Genomic DNA, 17,906 nt, shown 5'->3' with positions numbered 1-17,906 from the left:
ATTTAGGACTCAAATTGCAGTTCCTATGCCTTCCACTAGATGTCACCAGTCTTTAGAAATTGTTTCAGACTTGTATTCTAAAAATGAGGGAGTAAGAGCAGTCTGAATGAGTGGACCCTGCTGTGTCACAGAGGTTTTTCATGCGCGTGACCGAGAGAGTTGATGACGTTATTGTCCGTTTGAAATATTATCGATTATTTAGGCTAAAAACAACCTGAGAATTGATTATGAACATCGTTTGAAATGTTTCTTTGAACTTTATGGATACTATTTGGATTTTTTGTCTGCCTGGTGTTACTGTGTTTGAGCCTGTGGATTACTGAAGAAAACACGCAAATAAAATGGAGTTTTTGGATTTAAAGAGACTTTATCGAAAAAAAGGAACATTTATTGAAAAAAAGTATGTATTCTGAGTGCACCATATGAAGATCATCAAAGGTAAGTGATTCATTGTATCTCTATTTCTGACTTGTGTAAGTAACTCTTCTACTTGGCTGGTTACTGTTTGTAATGATTTGTCTGCTGGGCTATGTTCTCAAATGATCGTAAGGTATGCTTTCGCTGTAAAGCATTTTTTAAATCTGACACTGTGGTTGGATTCACAAGAAGTTAATATTTAAACCTATGTAAAATAGTTGTATATTTTCTGAATTATTGTAATGAGTATTTCTGTATTTGAATTTGGCGCTCTGCAATCTCACTGTATGTTGACCAGGTGGGACGCTAGTGTCCCACATACCCTAGAGAGGTTAAACAGCTTGGAAAATTCCAGAAAATGATGTGATGGCTTTAGAATCTTTTGATAGGCTAATTGACATAATTTCTGTCAATTGAAGGTGTACATGTGGATGAATTTCAAGGTCTACCTTCAAACTCAGTACCTCTTTGCTTGACATCATGGGAAAATCAAAAGGAATCAGCCAAGACCTCAGAAAAAAATGTGTAGACTTCCACAAGTCTGGTTCATTATTGGGAGCAATTTCCAAATGCCTGAAGGTACCACGTTCATTTGTACAAACAATAGTACGCAAGTAGAAACACCATGGGACCACGTAGCGTCATACCGCTCAGGAAGGAGAAGTGTTCTGTCTCCTAGAGATGAACATAATTTGGTGCGAAAAGTGCAAATCAATCCAAGAACAACAGCAAAGTACCTTGTGAAGATCCTGGAGGAAACAGTAAAACAGTCAAATCCACAGTAAAATGAGCCCTATATCGACATAACCTGAAAGGCCGCTCAGCAAGGAAGAAGCCACTGCTCCAAAACCACCATAAAAAAGCCAGGCTACGGTTTGCAACTGAATATGGGGACAAAGGTAAGTACTTTTTGGAGAAATGTCCTCTAGTCTGATGAAACAAAAATAGAACTGTTTGGCCATAATGACCATCATTATGTTTGCAGGCAAAAGGGGGGCGGCTTGCAAGCCGAAGAACACCATCCCAACCGTGAAGCACGGGGGTGGCAGCATCATGTTGTGGGGGTGCTTTGCTTCAGGAGAGTCTGGTGCATTTCACAAAATAGATGGTATCATGAGGGAGGAAAATTATGTGGATATATTGAAGCAAAATCTCAAGACAACACTCAGGAAGTTAAAGCTTGGTCGCAAATGGGTCTTCCAAATGGACAATGACCCCCAGCATACTTCCAAAGTTGTGGCAAAATGGCTTAAGGACAACAAAGTCAAGGTATTGGAGTGACCATCACAAAGTCCTGATCTCAATCCTATAGAAAATGTGTATAGAATGTGTATAGAACTTAAAAACCGTGTGCGAGCAAGGAGGCCTATAAACCTGACTCAGTTACACCAGCTCTGTCAGGAGGAATGGACCAAAATGCACCCAACTTATTGTGGGAAGCTTGTGGAAGGCTATCCGAAACGTTTGACCCAAGTTAAACAATTTAAAGGCAATGCTACCAAATACTTACTGAGTGTATGAAAACTTCTGAACCACTGGGAATGTGATGAAAGAAATAAAAGCTGAAATAAATCATTCTCTCTACTATTATTTTGACATTTCACATTCTTAAAATAAAGTGGTGATCCTAACTGACCTAAGACAGGGACTGTTTTACTAGAATTAAGTATCAGGAAATGTGAAAAACTGAGTTTAAATGTATTTGACTAAGGTGTATGTAAACTTCCATACATGCTCACTCAATGTGCACACCCCCACATGCCACAGCACAGAGCAAAAATAGGAGACCACAGACCACAGCATGCATAGAAAGAATTTGTTTTCTTCCAACACAGTTTCTCCTTCGAGAGAGAAAGAAACAGAGGCTCTATTTGACATCTTTCTCTTGTTAAAGAGGCTACAACAGCATCAGGGACTTTTTCAAAAGTCTTTGTGCTGTACTTAAAAACACCAGAAATAGTACTCATCTAAAAAACAAGTCGAGCCGTAATTGAATTTAGAGAGAGTTTCAGATGAGGGCGAAAGAACAGGATCAAGAGAGTAGGTTTGCTTGCAAGAGAAGTCCTACTGTGCGAAGGCAGCTTGCGTTGTTCTGTTTTTTTTTGTTTGTTCAGGCTTAGCTGTGATCTGTCATATGGGGGAGAGTTAAGCTGTGATTTGTGCTGAGGCTGCGCTATCTAAAAACAGAGTGGGTAAAGCTCTCTCTCTCCCCTGAGAGCCCTCACTCTGTCCAGGCATCATAGATGGGCTTTCAGTTAGTCACAGACAGCCTAATGAGAATAGAGACTCAGGAAGCCACCGAGGCATAGCTTACGGAGATGATGCAGTCTTAGCTGTTCATGTGTCTGCTCTGTGCTGTCTGGATCTAGGGCTGGGTATTGCCAGGGACCTCACGATACGATATTATCACAACACTCAGGTGCCGATACGATGTGTATTGCGATTCTCATGATTCTATATGTATTGCGATTCGATACTGTGATCACCTCTCCGTAGCTGATGTGAGGAAGACTTTAAACAGGTCAACATTTAAGGCAGCGGGTCAGACGGATTACCAGGACATGTACTGAGAGCATGCGTGGACAAACTGGAAAGTGTCTTCACTGACATTTTCAACCTCTCCCTGACCGAATCTGTAATGCCTACATGTTTAAAGCAGACCACCATAGTCCCTGTGCCCAAGAAAGCCAAGGTAACCTGACAAAATGACTACTGCACCGCAGCACTCACGTCAGTAGCCATGAAGTGCTTTGAAAGGCTAGTCATGGCTCAAATCACCACCATAATCCCGGACACCCTAGAGCCACTCCAATTTGCATACCGCTCCAACAGAAACAAAGATGCCCACAAAGCTCATCACTAAGCTAAGGACCCTGAGACTAAACACCTCCTGCTACAACTGGATCCTGGACTTCCTGATGGGCCGCCCCCAGGTGGTAAGGGTAGGCAACAACACATCTGCCACGCTGATTCTCAACACTGGGGCCCCTCAGGGGTGTGTGCTTAGTCCTCTCCTGTGTTCCCTGTTCACCCACGATTGCGTGGCCAAGCACGACTCCAACACCATCATTAAGTTTGCTGACGACACAACAGTGGTAGGCCTGATAACTGACAACGATGACATAGCCTATAGGGAGGAGCTCAGAGACCTGGCAGTGTGGTGCCAGGACAACAACCTCTCCCTTATTGTGAGCAAGACAAAGGAGCTGATCATGGACTATAGGAAAAGGAGGGCTGAACAGGCCCCCATTAACATCAACGGGCTGAAGTAGAGCGCGTTGAGAGTTCCTCGACTAACCTGTACCCCCGCACATTGACTCGGTACCGGTCCCCCTGTATATAGCCTCATTATTGTTATTTTTTACTTTAGTAACTCTATTTTCTTATAACTGCACTTTTGTTTAAGAGGACCGGACCCTTTTTTTCAATTTCCGCCTAATTTGACATACCCAAATCTAACTGCCTGTAGCTCAAGACCTGAAGCAAGGATATGCATATTCTTGATACCACTTGAAAGGAAACAAGTTTGTGGAAATGTGAAATGAATGTAGGATATATAATATAACACATTAGATCTGGTAAAAGATAATACATCTTTGAAATGCAACAGAAAGGCCATACATTGAGATAGGATTCTAGGTATAATTTAGATGTTGTCCACAAGATGGCAGCAGTGTGTGTGGAAAGTTTCAGATTGATCCAGTGAATAATTAGTTCACTACACAATATTTTGTATCAGGTCTGCCAGGAGTTTGCCCAAATTTGTCGAATTGTTCAATTTATACATTTTCAAGTAAATACCTATAGAGAGCATACAAAAATGCTATGGTAATAAAAAAATTAAGTTTACATACTCCCAGGAATGTCATACATGATGGATCATTAGCTTCCCTACAGAAAATAGACTAACTTTCACACATCTAACCACCGGGCGTGGTGGCTGTGGAGACGGAGACAGCAGTGGGTTCAACCTGTAGACCCCTGTTCCTACATTTGAATATAAAAATAGATTTTCTTAAACATAACTATGCTACATTTTATCTCTGGGACCCTCAGGATGAGAAATTAGAGCAAGTTTACTGAATGTAAGCACATTTATTTACCTTCAGAGGTGAACATATCAAACCAGTTGCCTTGATAAAAGTGTTTTGTTGTTGTACACTATCCTCAAGCAATAGCATGGTATTTTTTTCTGTAATAGCTACTGTAAATTGGTTATTGTAAGTTAGATTAAAAAGAATTTAAGCTTCCTGCCTATATAAGACAATGTCCCTCTAGTCACATTATCGCATATTGAGCAACAACTGCCCCGGTTTAGGGACACCAATCCCTTAGAGGTTAAGGGCTTGTAAGTAAGCATTTCACAGTAAGGGTTACATCTTTATTATTCGGCACGTGACAAATACAATTATTGAAATTCTACGTTCCAAACATATTGCTCAACATATGACTTCTGCAGAAGGACAAGAGAGAGCCATGAGAAAATGAGTTTTGATCAGTCATTTAAGTAAAAGTGCTGAAAACAAATAGGCTCCCTATTTCAACAGAAGATGGAGAACAAGTTATGAAGGAAAATACCGGAGTTGGTGCAGGTACAGCCAACTAGCGCAATTATTCTTTTTGCCATATTGTCAAAACGATACAATATATCATCAAAAATAATATCCCAATATGTAACTGTATCAATTTTTTACCCTATCACTACCTGGACCACACATTATTCAAACAGTTGAAGGCAATTTATTTATCATGATTAGTCTTTAGGTGGAGTCACACAACCATTGGTTTCCCAAAGTCCCAGGGTGATCATTAAAATCTGGATCTGTCAAAAAAACATTTCACTAAACATCCTTAACTTTAATTGGGAGGATCTATTGCAGGTTGCAGGTTACACTAAGGCTATGGCTGGGCGATAGAGAGAATTTATAAGATTAATTAGAATGCATGTTTTTGCACGATATTCCAAATGCCTGTATCGCAAGAATCAAGGTTTTGTTATTTTACATTTTTATGAACCCCTACCCCTGCCTCTTTTTACTTAAAAATCATACAATGTGATTTTCAGGATTTTTGTTTTAGTTTCCGTCTCTCACAGTTGAAGTGTACCTATGATAAAAATTACAGACCTCTTCATGCCTTGTAAGTAGGAAAACCTGCAAAATCGGCAGTGTATCAAATACTTGTTCTCCCCACTGTAGATATACATACTTTTTTTTTTTTGAATATACCATTGATATTCCCCGCAAACCCTATCAGCCTTCCCCCAATTGGAGTAAACTAATAACACAACACAAAACAAAACAATAACACTTACATGCTGACCAGACCAGACACATCGCGTGCGCGAGTGTTGCAAAATGTATTTAGAAATCCATGTTATTCAATTATTGCACCCACACTGCTCGCGCGCGCCAACGAGCATCTGCGTTGCCAAGGGCTAAAATAGAAGTCATTCCTATTTCTGACGCAGATCGCACTGCACGTCCTGCCTCTCCCATCTCCTCATTGGTTTATAGAAGCAGGTACAAACGTGCCATCTCCTCACTGGTTATACCCATGTGGGTGATTTAAAGGCAAACTTTTTTGCCGGTCGTCGTGGTAATACTATGAAATTTTAGATGCCATATAAGTTCAAAGATGAAAAAGCCTGGAAGGAGGAGAGATGTGTGGATTAATTGTCGGAGTAGAAGACCTTGTGCATTTCAGGTAAAATAACAACTCAATGTTCATATCCCAGGACAAATTAGCTAGCAACAGCAAGCTAGCTAAATAGGACAAATTAGCTAGCATGTGCAAGCTAGCTAGCTAAATTGCCATACATGTTTAATACTTTTCGACCTGTGCCCAAATTAATGTAATTGGTTCAGAGTTTGTTTTGATATTTTAACCTGCGTGTCGTGATCGCGTTTGGTGTAGGGGGACAAAATAAATGTATGCACGATGGCGCACGATGTAGCCGGTTTTGGTTCAGTGTTAGGCTTCTACCTTCAGTTTATACATATTATACACATTTTACAGACACAATCTATTTTACAATAGTTATATTTTGTTTGTTTTTAGTCCTTCCTCTAATTCTGATGTCCATCCAGTTTGATTTTGATTTGTAACTGTGCTATTTCACTACATTTCTGAATCTATATTCATTTTTCAGACCCCATATGTTTTACCTTGGTTATCTTGTTATTAGTCCCACTCTTCAGCTCCATTCAATCCCTCCCATCTATCTCAACACCATCCATTTTTATTTATATTTGCCATATATTTTTCAACTGTGCTGTGATGCTTCACAAAAGTACTGAACCTTTCAACTCTCATAGCTTCTACAGACTGTTAAAGATAAAACATTTTGCTAAAATAATTATTATATTATTGATTGATTGACTATGACTTTTCAAATCACCCAGTATTGCTAACTGCAGCATTAGTTCTGGGCAAATGTTGGAATTCTTCAGCCATTCCTGGACCTGTGACCAAAAACAAGTTCATATGGACAGTACCAAAATAAATGATCTAATGACTCTGCTCCTCACAGCAAAATCTGCAGAGCTGGGAAGATTGTATCGCCGTATATATAATATTCTATTGGTTGCAATAAATTTGTATAGTAATTTAAATAGAAAAATTTGAATTTGTTTTGCGTGTCAATTCATAAACCATGTGCCATGGAATGGGTACATCGGAAATCTCTTCCCAACTATTTTGCAATTTATATGGCACAGCTGTCAATTTTTTGGTCCTTAAATGAAATTGGTTTATGTTTTTATTTATCACACATTTCTTAAACCTTTTATGTTCTTTAATGCAGGGCAGACGTAAAAGTTCCTTACTTAATTCCCCTTCTACTTGCCTTTTCCATTTTTGTGGTAATGCTGTAATTAGTTGGTTGTAATTTTGGGTAGAGCAGACATTTCCATACGTCTGTGTTAGCTGCATGTGTGACACAACTCCACCAGTCCTATTTATGATATCATTCACTAAAATTATACCTTTAAAAAAAAAATATATATATAACTTTTTGGTAAAAACTCAACACGTCGTGTTTGGAGGACAAAGAATGCTGAGTTGCATCCAAAGAACACCAGCCACGTTTCATCTTCAATGCCCTTGCTGATGGAAGGAGGTTTTCACTCAAACCCTTATGATACATGGCCCCATTCATCCTTTCCTTTACATGGATCAGTCGTCCTGGTCCCTTTGCAGAAAAACAGCCCCAAAACATGATGTTTCCACCCCCATGCTTCACAGTAGGTATGGTGTTCTTTGGATGCAACTCAGCATTCTTTGTCCTCCAAACACCACGAGTTGAGTTTTTACCAAAAAGTTATATTTTGGTTTCATCTCGCCATATGACATTCTCCCAATCTTCTTCTGGATCATCCAAACTTCAGACGGGCCTGGACATGTACTGGCTTAAGCAGGGGGACACGTCTGGCACTGCAGGATTTGAGTCCCTGGCGGCGTAGTGTGTTACTGATGGTAGGCTTTGTTACTTTGGTCCCAGCTCTCTGCAGGTCATTCACTAGGTCCCCCCGTGTGGTTCTGGGATTTTTGTGACCTTTTTGACCCCACGGGGTGAGATCTTGCGTGGAGCCCCAGATCGAGGGAGATTATCAGTGGTCTTGTATGTCTTCCATTTCCTAATAATTGCTCCCACAGTTGATTTCTTCAAACCAAGCTGCTTACCTATTGCAAATTCAGTCTTCCCAGCCTGGTGCAGGTCTACAATTTTCTTTCTGGTGTCCTTTGACAGCTCTTTGGTCTTGGCCATAGTGGAGTTTGGAGTGTGATAGTTTGAGGTTGTGGACAGGTGTCTTTTATACTGATAACAAGTTCAAACAGGTGCCATTAATACAGGTAACGAGTGGAGGACAGAGGAGTCTCTTAAAAAAGAAGTCAGAGCCAGAAATCTTGCTTGTTTGTAGGTGACCAAATACTAATTTTCCACCATAATTTGCAAATAAATTCATTAAAAATCCTACAATGTGATTTTCTGGATTTTTTGTTGAAATGTACATATGATGAACATTTCAGGCCTCTCTCATCTTTTTAAGTTGGAGAACTTGCACAATTGGTGGCTGACTAAATACTTGTTTGCCCCACTGTACATAGACACTATGACTTTCCTCAAAGCCAGTGGCAATTCATTAGTAAAGTTTGAAAAAAGTAATGGTGCTAGATAGCTGCCTTGGTGAATTCCTGATTCTACCTGGATTATGTTGGAGAGGTTTCCATTAAAGAACACCCTCTGTGTTCTGTTAGACAGGCAACTATTTATCCACAATATAGCAGGGTGTAAAGCCATAACACATAAGTTTTGCCAGCAGCAGACTATGATTGATCATAGTCAAAAGCCGCTCCGAAGTCTAACAAAACAGCCCCCACACTCTTTTTATCATCAATTTCTCTCAACCAATCATCAGTCATTTGTGTAAGTGCTGTGCTTGTTGAATGTCCTTCTCAATGAGCATGCTGAAAATTTGTTGTCAACTTGTTTACTGTAAAATAGCATTGTATCTGGTCAAACACCATTTTTTCCCCAAAAGTTTACTAAGGGTTGGTAACAGGCTGATTGGTCGGCTATTTGAGCCAGTGAAGGGGGCTTTACTATTCTTGGGTAGCGGAATGACTTTTGCTTCCCTCCAAACCTGAGGGCACACACTTTCTAGTAGGCTTAAAATGAAAATATGGCGAATAGGAGTGGCAATATTTTCCGCTATTATCCTCCATCCAAGTTGTCAGACCCCGGTGGCTTGTCCTTGTTGATAGACAACAATCATTTTTTACCTCTTCCACACTAACTTTATGGAATTTAAAATTACAACGCTTGTCTTTCGTAATTTGATCAGATGTACTTGGATATGTAGTGTCAGGATATGTTGCTGTTATGTCATGCCTAAGTTTGCTAATCTTGCCAATGAAAAAAATATTAAAGTAGTTGGCAATATCAGTTGGTTTTGTGATGAATGAGCCATCTGATTCAGTGAATGATGAAGCTGAGTTTGCCTTTTTCCCCAGAATTTCATTTAAGGTGCCCCAAAACTTCTTACTATCATTCTTTATTTAATTTATCTTTGTTTCATAGTGTAGTTTCTTCTTTTTATTCAGTTTAGTCACATGATTTCTCAATAAGGAACATTTACAACATTTTGCACACAGGTTTCTCAGGGTGTATATACCAATTAATTGTGTATAAAAACCTGATTAATCAGACGAATATTGGACTAATGTAGGCTATATCTAATCAAATACATTTGAATCAATCTCTTTTTCTGGTACTAAATATTTTTAAATTTGGGAGCTCCAGCTAATTTATAGCCCTGGTGAGTATTGAAATGCTTGCTCTGTGTTTTTCTTAATACTACAGGATGTACGCAAGCTGTGTCTTCCTTTTTGAAAGTCAGTTATGAAATGTTTCTTAGGAAACAAACAATAAACATAACAGCTTAATTCAAAGACTGAAGCAGCAAATGTTCATTTTAAGCAGAACAGAAATGCCTTCAGGTCTAGTCTACTTTATCTTCTAGGATAGCAGTCTCATTGAGGTACGAGAAGAAATTAACAAATTGTTCATTGTACCCTGATCACAGTAATGGGCTGTATCACAGTTTCAGGGAGCCAGACTTGCAGGTCTGTCATTAGTATACAGACGTTTCAGCAAGCACTGTTAATGATAATTATCAGAAATGTAATTTTATTGGAATGCTTGCCCCATTCGTTTCAGCCTCTTCTCATTTCAGTCCAGTAATGAGCACGTACAGTATATCTAATTTTGACCGTTAGAGGTTCAGTCTGGAATGAAGCTATCTAATGGAAGGGCTGTTTTAATCTGATCTAAGGCTTTTGTCCATCACTGTAGTAGACTAAAGGAGAGAGGGTGGAGAGAGAGAGAGAATGTTAGTTGCATCATTTTGTGTGTTTGCTCCTCTCTCTATTTCTCTCACTCTCTCTCCCTCTTTCGCCTTCTCTGTCAGATCCCCCCCCCCCCCCACTCTTGAGGTTCAGCTCTGTTTCTAATGAGCTCAGGAGCACTGTGGCTATGCAGGGTGACATCCAGGGGAGTGATTTGATTTTCTCCTTCCCCTCTTCTCTGTAATTTACACTCTCTCTCTTTAGCTTGCACACCTGAATGTGTGTGTAGAACCTAGGGCTGTCCCTAAACAAATCTTGTTCAACAAGAATCGTCTTTTCTTTCGACCAATTGATTGGTCAACATTTTTAAATGTGAATTGTTCCATATATAGACACATCTTATGTGTTTTAATCAAATCAAATTTTATTGTTCACATACACATGGTTAGCAGATGTTAATGCGAGTGTAGCGAAATGCTTGTGCTTCTAGTTCTGACCATGCAGTAATATCTGACAAGTAATCTAACAATTTCACAGCAATGACCTTTTACACACAAGTGTAAAGGAATGAATAAGAATATGTACATATAAATATATGGATGAGCGATGGCCGAACAGCATAGGCATGCAGTAGATGGTATAGATGGTATAGAGTACAGTATATACATATATATACATATGAGTATATACATATGAGATGAGTACTGTAGGGTATGTAAACATTATATAAAGTGGAACTGTTTAAAGTGACTAGTGATACATTTATTACATCACATTTTTTATTATTAAAGTGGCTAGAGGATTGAGTCAGTATGTTGGCAGCAGACACTCAATGTTAGTGATGGCTGTTTAAAACTACATGGCCCCACATGTCCCTCTAGGGGTACCCTCCCCCACTGCTCAACTGACACAATGGCGCACAGAACGCAAAAATATTCTTAGAAATATTTAACCTCCACACATTAACAAGTCCAATAGCTCAAATGAAAGATAAACACCTTGTTCATCTAGCCACCAAGTCAGATTTCTAAAATGTTTTACGGTGAAAACATAGCGCATATTTATGTCAAACCACCACGGAATACACACCGAAGACACAGCTAATTTCCATAGCCAAATTGAACAAAATATGCAATCACCAAACGCAGGATTAAAATAAAATAATTTCACTAACCTTTTGAAATCTTCATTAGATGACAGAAATATAACATGTTACACAGTACATTTATGTTTTTTTCAATAATATGCCATAAATCTCTGTTTACAATGACGCATTGTTAAAAAAATGCTACTCAAATGTCCGGAGAAATGACGATGGCTTCTGCACATGCCGTCAGCTAACATGGAATACACAACATAAACTTTGACTAAATATGCATGTTCTACATATATATAGAAAGATACACTTCTTCTAAATGCAATCGCTGTGTTACATTTATTTTTAACTTTACAGATTTCGTTCACTAGGCTATAATGTGAGTCGGCGCTCAGGAATTAGCATTTTGGCTCCTCTATCTCGGAGTCCACAGAAACCCAAATTTAACACATAAATGTTCCCTTACCTTTGCTGTTCTTCCATCAGAAGACCTGGAAGGGTTTATACTTACCAAAAACAGCTTTAGTTTTGAAGTCTGTGTCTTTCGGTTATCAAACACGACATATTTCGGTTGAAATGCAGCCAAAAAGTAAAGTTAGTTCGCACCAAAACGTCGAAATTACATATTATATGTCGACTAAACTTGTCAAACTTGGTTCAGAACACAGCGTTAGCATGTTATATAGCTTCACAGCAATTCTCAGGACAAAGAGAAACACACGTTTAATCAATCTTGGAAGAAAGACACCACAGGAGCAGAATGCGCATGAGAGTAACCTGTTTTCTCGCGCGACCGAAAGGTTTTGGCCCGTCATTACTCTCGTGAGCTCGCGATTCACACAATGAGAAGCCCCATTGAAAGCGGACACCGCGCTGAAGGCATAGGAACTGTTCCCAGGACTGTAGGTGCTTGGGAAGGGTGGGGGCGATGACGTCAAAGTTGGGCCAACTTTTTGGATGACAAGAGAGAGTTTGGGAGAATGAGTGCCCTGAGAGTTCTGCTTTACTTACAGACATAATTTAAACGGTTTTAGAAGCTTTAGAGTGTTTTCTATTCAATAATAATTTTTAATTGCATATATTAGCAATTTTTGACAGATTTCTTTTCTGTTTACCATGGGCACGCAATCACCCCAAAGGGGGCAGCAATCAGCCCTATCCCTATCAGGTTTTAACAGTCTGATGGCCTTGAGATAGAAGCTGTTTTTCAGTCTCTCGGTCCCAGCTTTGATGCACCTGTACTTCTGGATGATAGCGGGGTGAACAGGCAGTGGCTTGGGTGGTTGTTGTCCTTGATGATCTTTTTGGCCTTCCTGTGACATCAGGTGGTGTAGGTGTCCTGCAGGGCAGGTAGCTTACCCCTGCTGGTGCGTTGTGCAGACCTCACTACCCTCTGGAGAGCCTTACCGTTGTGGGCAGAGCAGTTGCCGTACCAGGCGGTGATACAGCCCGACAGAATGCTCTCGATTGTGCATTTGTAAAAGTTTGTCAGTGTTTTTGGTGACAAGACAAATTTCTTCAGCCTCCAGAGGTTGAAGAGGTGCTGTTGCGCCTTCTTCACCACGCTGTCTGTGTGGGTGGACCATTTCAGGTTGTCCCGTGATGTGTACACCGAGGTACTTAAAACTTTCCACCTTCTCCACTACTGTCAGGTCGATGTGGATAGGGGGGTGCTCCCTCTGCTGTTTCCTGAAGTCCACAATCATCTCCTTTGTTTTGTTGACGTTGAGTGTGAGGTTATTTTCCTGACACCACACTCCGAGGGCCCTCACCTCTGAGTTGGAGGTGTGCATGGCCACACAGTCATGGGTGAACTGGGAGTACAGGAGGGGGCTGAGAACGCACCCTTGTGCACCCAGTGTTGAGGATCCGCGGGTTGGAGATGTTGTTTCCTACCCTCACCACCTGGGGGCGTCCCATCAGAAAGTCCAGGACCCAGTTGCACAGGCCAGGGTCTCGAGCATATTGATTAGTTTGGAGGGTACTATGGTGTTAAATGCTGACCTGTAGTCGATGAACAGCATTCTTACATACAGTATATCACAAAAGTGAGTACACCCCTCACATTTTTGTAAATATTTGAGTATATCTTTTCATGTGACAACACTGAAGAAATGACACTTTGCTACAATGTAAAGTAGAGTGTACAGCTTGTATAGCAGTGTAAATTTGCTGTCCCCTCAAAATAACTCAACACACAGCCATTAATGTATAAACCGCTGGCAACAAAAGTGAGTACACCCCTAAGTGAAAATGTCCAAATTGGGCCCAAAGTGTCAATATTTTGTGTGGCCACCATCATCACAGGTTGCCACTGGAGTCCTCCTCCACTCCTCCATGACGACATCACGGAGCTGGTGGATGTTAGAGACCATGCACTCCTCCACCTTCCGTTTGAGGATGCCCCACAGATGCTCAATAGGGTTTAGGTATGGAGACATGCTTGGCCAGTCCATCACCTTTACCCTCAGCTTCTTTAGCAAGGCAGTGGTCGTCTTGGAGGTGTGTTTGGGGTCGTTATCATGTTGGAATACTGCCCTGCGGCCCAGTCTCTGAAGGGAGGGGGATCATGCTCTGCTTCAGTATGTCACAGTACATGTTGGCATTCATGGTTCCCTCAATGAACTGTAGCTCCCCAGTGCCGGCAGCACCCATGCAGCCCCAGACCATGACACTCCCACCACCATGCTTGACTGTAGGCAAGACACACTTGTCTTTGGACTCCTCACCTGGTTGCTGCCACACACACTTGACACCATCTGAACCAAATAAGTGTATCTTGGTCTCATCAGACCACAGGACATGGTTCCAGTAATCCATGTCCTTAGTCTGCTTGTCTTCAGCAAACTGTTTGCGGGTTTTCTTGTGCATCACCTTTAGAAGAGGCTTCCTTCTGGGACGACAGCCATGCAGACCAATTTGATGCAGTGTACGGCGTATGGTCTGAGCACGGACAGGCTGACCCCAGGCTGATTTTGTAAAATGATACAAGCGAGTAACAATAAACAATCTCCTGTTGATGAGAATGAGTAGCCTAAAGTCAGAAGTTTACATACACTCAATTAGTATTTGGTAGCATTGTCTTTAAATTGTTTAACTTGGGTCAAACATTTCGGGTAGTCTTTCACAAGCTTCCAACAATAAGTGAATTTTGGCCCATTCCTCCTGACAGAGCTGGTGTAACTGAGTCAGGTTTTTAGGCCTCCTTGCTCGCACACACTTTTTCAGTTCTGCCCACAAATCTCTCTAGGATTGAGGTCAGGTCTTTGTGATGGCCACTCCAATACCTTGACTTTGTTGTCCGTAAGCCATTTTGCCACAACTTTGGAAATATGCTTGGAGGCATTGTCCATTTGGAAGACCCATTTGCGACCAAGCTTTAGCCTTCTGACTGATGTCTTGAGATGTTGCTTCAATATATCCACATAATTTTCCTCCCTCATGATGCCATCTATTTGTGAAGTGCACCAGTCCCTCCTGCAGAAAAGCACCCCAACAACATGATGCTGCCACCCCCGTGCTTCACGGTTGGGATGGTGTTCTTCGGCTTGCAAGCCGCCCCCCTTTTTCTTCCAAACATAACAATGGTCATTATGGTTAAAAAGCACAATCTGTGCAGTTGCAAACCGTAGTCTGGCTTTTTTTATGGCGGTTTTGGAGCAATGTCTTCTTAATTGCTGAGCCTCCTTTCAGGTTATGTCGATATAGGACTCGTTTTACTGTGGATATAGATACTTTTGTACCTGTTTCCTCCAGCATCTTCACAAGGTCCTTTGCTGTTGTTCTGGGATTGATTTGCACTTTTTGCACCAAAGTACGTCCATCTCTAGGAGACAGAACGCATCTTCTTCCTGAGCGGTATTGACGGCTGCGTGGTCCCATGATGTTTATACTTGCAAACTATTTTTGTACAGATGAACTTGGTAACTTCAGGCGTTTGGAAATTGCTCCCAAGGATGAACCAGACTTGCGGAGTTCTACAATTTTGTTTCTGAGGTATTGGCTGATTTCTTTTGATTTTCCCATGATGTCAAGCAAAGAGGCACTGCATTTGAAGGTAGTCCATGAAATACATCCACAGGTACACTTCCAATTGACTCAAATGATGTCTATTAGCAGAAACTTCTAAAGGCATGACATAATTTTCTGGAATTTTCCAAGCTGTCAAGTTAGTGTATGTAAACTTCTGACCCACTGGAATTGTGATAGAGTGAATTATAAGTGCAATAATCTGTCTGTAAACAATTGTTGGAAAAATTACTTGTGTCATGCACAAAGCAGATGTTTGGCCGACGTTGGTTTAACTACCTGAAACCCATTTCGTTTCTCTTCAGAGAAATCAAATCATTCTCGAGAGAAATCGGAGAAATAAAGTGAACTATGTGGGACGCTGGGCTAAAGGGAGTTGTAGTTTTCATTAAGCAAATATTCAACCTAGTTCAGCGCAGAAACATGGTAAATAACCACATTGACCATAATCCATTGCACCAGCTTTTTCTGGCTCATTGACGGATCAGAGAGGAAGAGGTGAAGCGAGAGGTTTCACTCTCGCCAAAAGCTTTCCAAAATAAGCCCAATGCATTTATATAGGTTTATTTTGGACCTTTGGGACAACGACTCCCATTGTAAGGGCATAGACATGATTGTCTTGTAATTGTCTACAGATCTCTGGACGGATACACTTTTGTGCCTGCTTCGTTAGGTCAGATACACACAGACCGCATACACCGCATGAGAGAGGAATGTACACAACACAACATCCACAGGGACAGATGCAGTTCATAAAAGTATACCTTATTTACTTTGAATAACTAGTAACATTATTTTGTCAGACAGCTCTGCAACATACTTAGGCAGGCTAGATAAATAGGATGACTAAAACGTTAGATGCCCTGACTGGCTGACTGCTACTGCCTGAGCTGAGAAGAGACAAATAAGTAATGAAATAAAAACTAAGAAATATACACAACTGAAATGTTTTATTATTTCATAGTAATTTCCTATTTTTTTTTATTGATATCCACCAAACCAGGACCTGACAGAGACAATGGAATATCTTCAATATTTTGGCAATTGAATGTTCACTATTTTTGGCTTTTGAATTAAAAAGCTCTAAAATCATTGTAACGTCCTTTTTTCATAAAACATTTCATGTTCAAAAAAATTATAAAATGATTTGCTTTATAATTATACCGAAACCGAAGCAACCTCAAAAAGCACCAATTCCTCAGCCCTAGTTTCTACTGAACTGCAGAGGAGTGAAGCACAGCATACCACCACACATCTTCTCTAGAGACACACAATGATCAGGGAGTGGAACAACGATCATCACAGCAGTGGGAAGCACACAAACACCCTAACTGCAAGCATAGACACGCACATGCACACACACAGACTTGGCTACAGGCCACCGCACGGCAGGCAGTGACCTCGGGTCTCTTCATCAGTGTGTGGACCTGCTGAGTAAAGGTGAGTCACTGAGACTGCATAACTAGGTAAAACTCAATCTACTCTCTCTCTCTCTCTGAGCTTAGCTCACACTGTACAGAGGAGCAAACTGAAAAGGAAGAAATAATGCAGCAACTCTTCAAGGACAACGGTAGTGAACTTCTGCCCAAAAATTATTTGTTTTAAACCCACAGAAAAAGCATTTTTTAAGTGAACTTTCTTTGTCCTTGACAAGTTGCTGAATTTCCCACTATTTTTCAGTCCCACTTAGCTCATGACTGGCTCTACTTAGGAATGCACAAAGATAGAATGAATGCTGCCACCAGCTCATAGTACTGTATAGTGCATTAATCCACTGACACAGCCTGGGTCAATGCATTCCCCTGGATAACTGTATGTCAGCCTCTTACCATTCATTATATCACCTTATGATTGACTTTATACCTCCTTAGTACTGATGAACAAAACATCTAGGCCGTCCCTATTGATCTGGGTCATCTAAATAAAGGCTATTTCCAAGTGAGTGTCATGTCAATAGGATTCAGGTCACTGTAGAAATTGTCCGGTCGAAGTGTTCAACAGTTACACCCCGAGTTCAGCCAGTCAGAAGAGAAGTTCACAGGCAACCAAAACAAGAGCTCCTGAATATTGGACATGATGAGCAGCCAAAACATATTCTTTAAAAAGTGAAAATTGTGTCATGGAGTTAATCCTATTGGGAAAGCTCTGCGTATGTACAACTCTTGCACACTTCACTTTGGTGTTGCATGCTACAATAATGTATGACCTTGTTTTTACCCTACTGAGATTCTTGTGGCATGAATGATCAGATATACAATAACCAGAAGAGGGTTTAGCTGGGTCACAGAAATTCAGTTTTAGAAGAAAACCTGACTCTCTTTATAATCCTGTCAATCAGGACTGTATTTGTTTCTTTGATATTCATCTAAATCCAGATCAGTAGTATTATGTCAGCTCATCTGTAAATCCTGATCTTGATATCAAGATCTTGATAGCTACAGAAAACGCCTATAACATAGTAATAAGACAGCAATACATGTGTAAATCAGATTTACAATACAAAACTGATTCAGAC

The 17,906-nt window shown here is 40.6% G+C and overlaps 1 protein-coding gene across 2 annotated transcripts in view; it reads right to left on the bottom strand.

Moving 5' to 3' along the window:
• Positions 1–17,906, bottom strand: part of LOC109867753 (furin-like) — a 179,527-nt gene that overhangs the window by 160,656 nt on the left and 965 nt on the right. The gene's annotated exons all lie outside the window — the stretch shown is intronic.

The sequence above is a fragment of the Oncorhynchus kisutch genome, linkage group LG22 (assembly GCF_002021735.2).
Source record: "Oncorhynchus kisutch isolate 150728-3 linkage group LG22, Okis_V2, whole genome shotgun sequence".
NCBI lineage: Eukaryota > Metazoa > Chordata > Actinopteri > Salmoniformes > Salmonidae > Oncorhynchus > Oncorhynchus kisutch.
The sequence above is the reverse complement of the archived record's forward strand: the minus strand, read 5'-3'. Positions and strand labels throughout refer to the sequence as shown.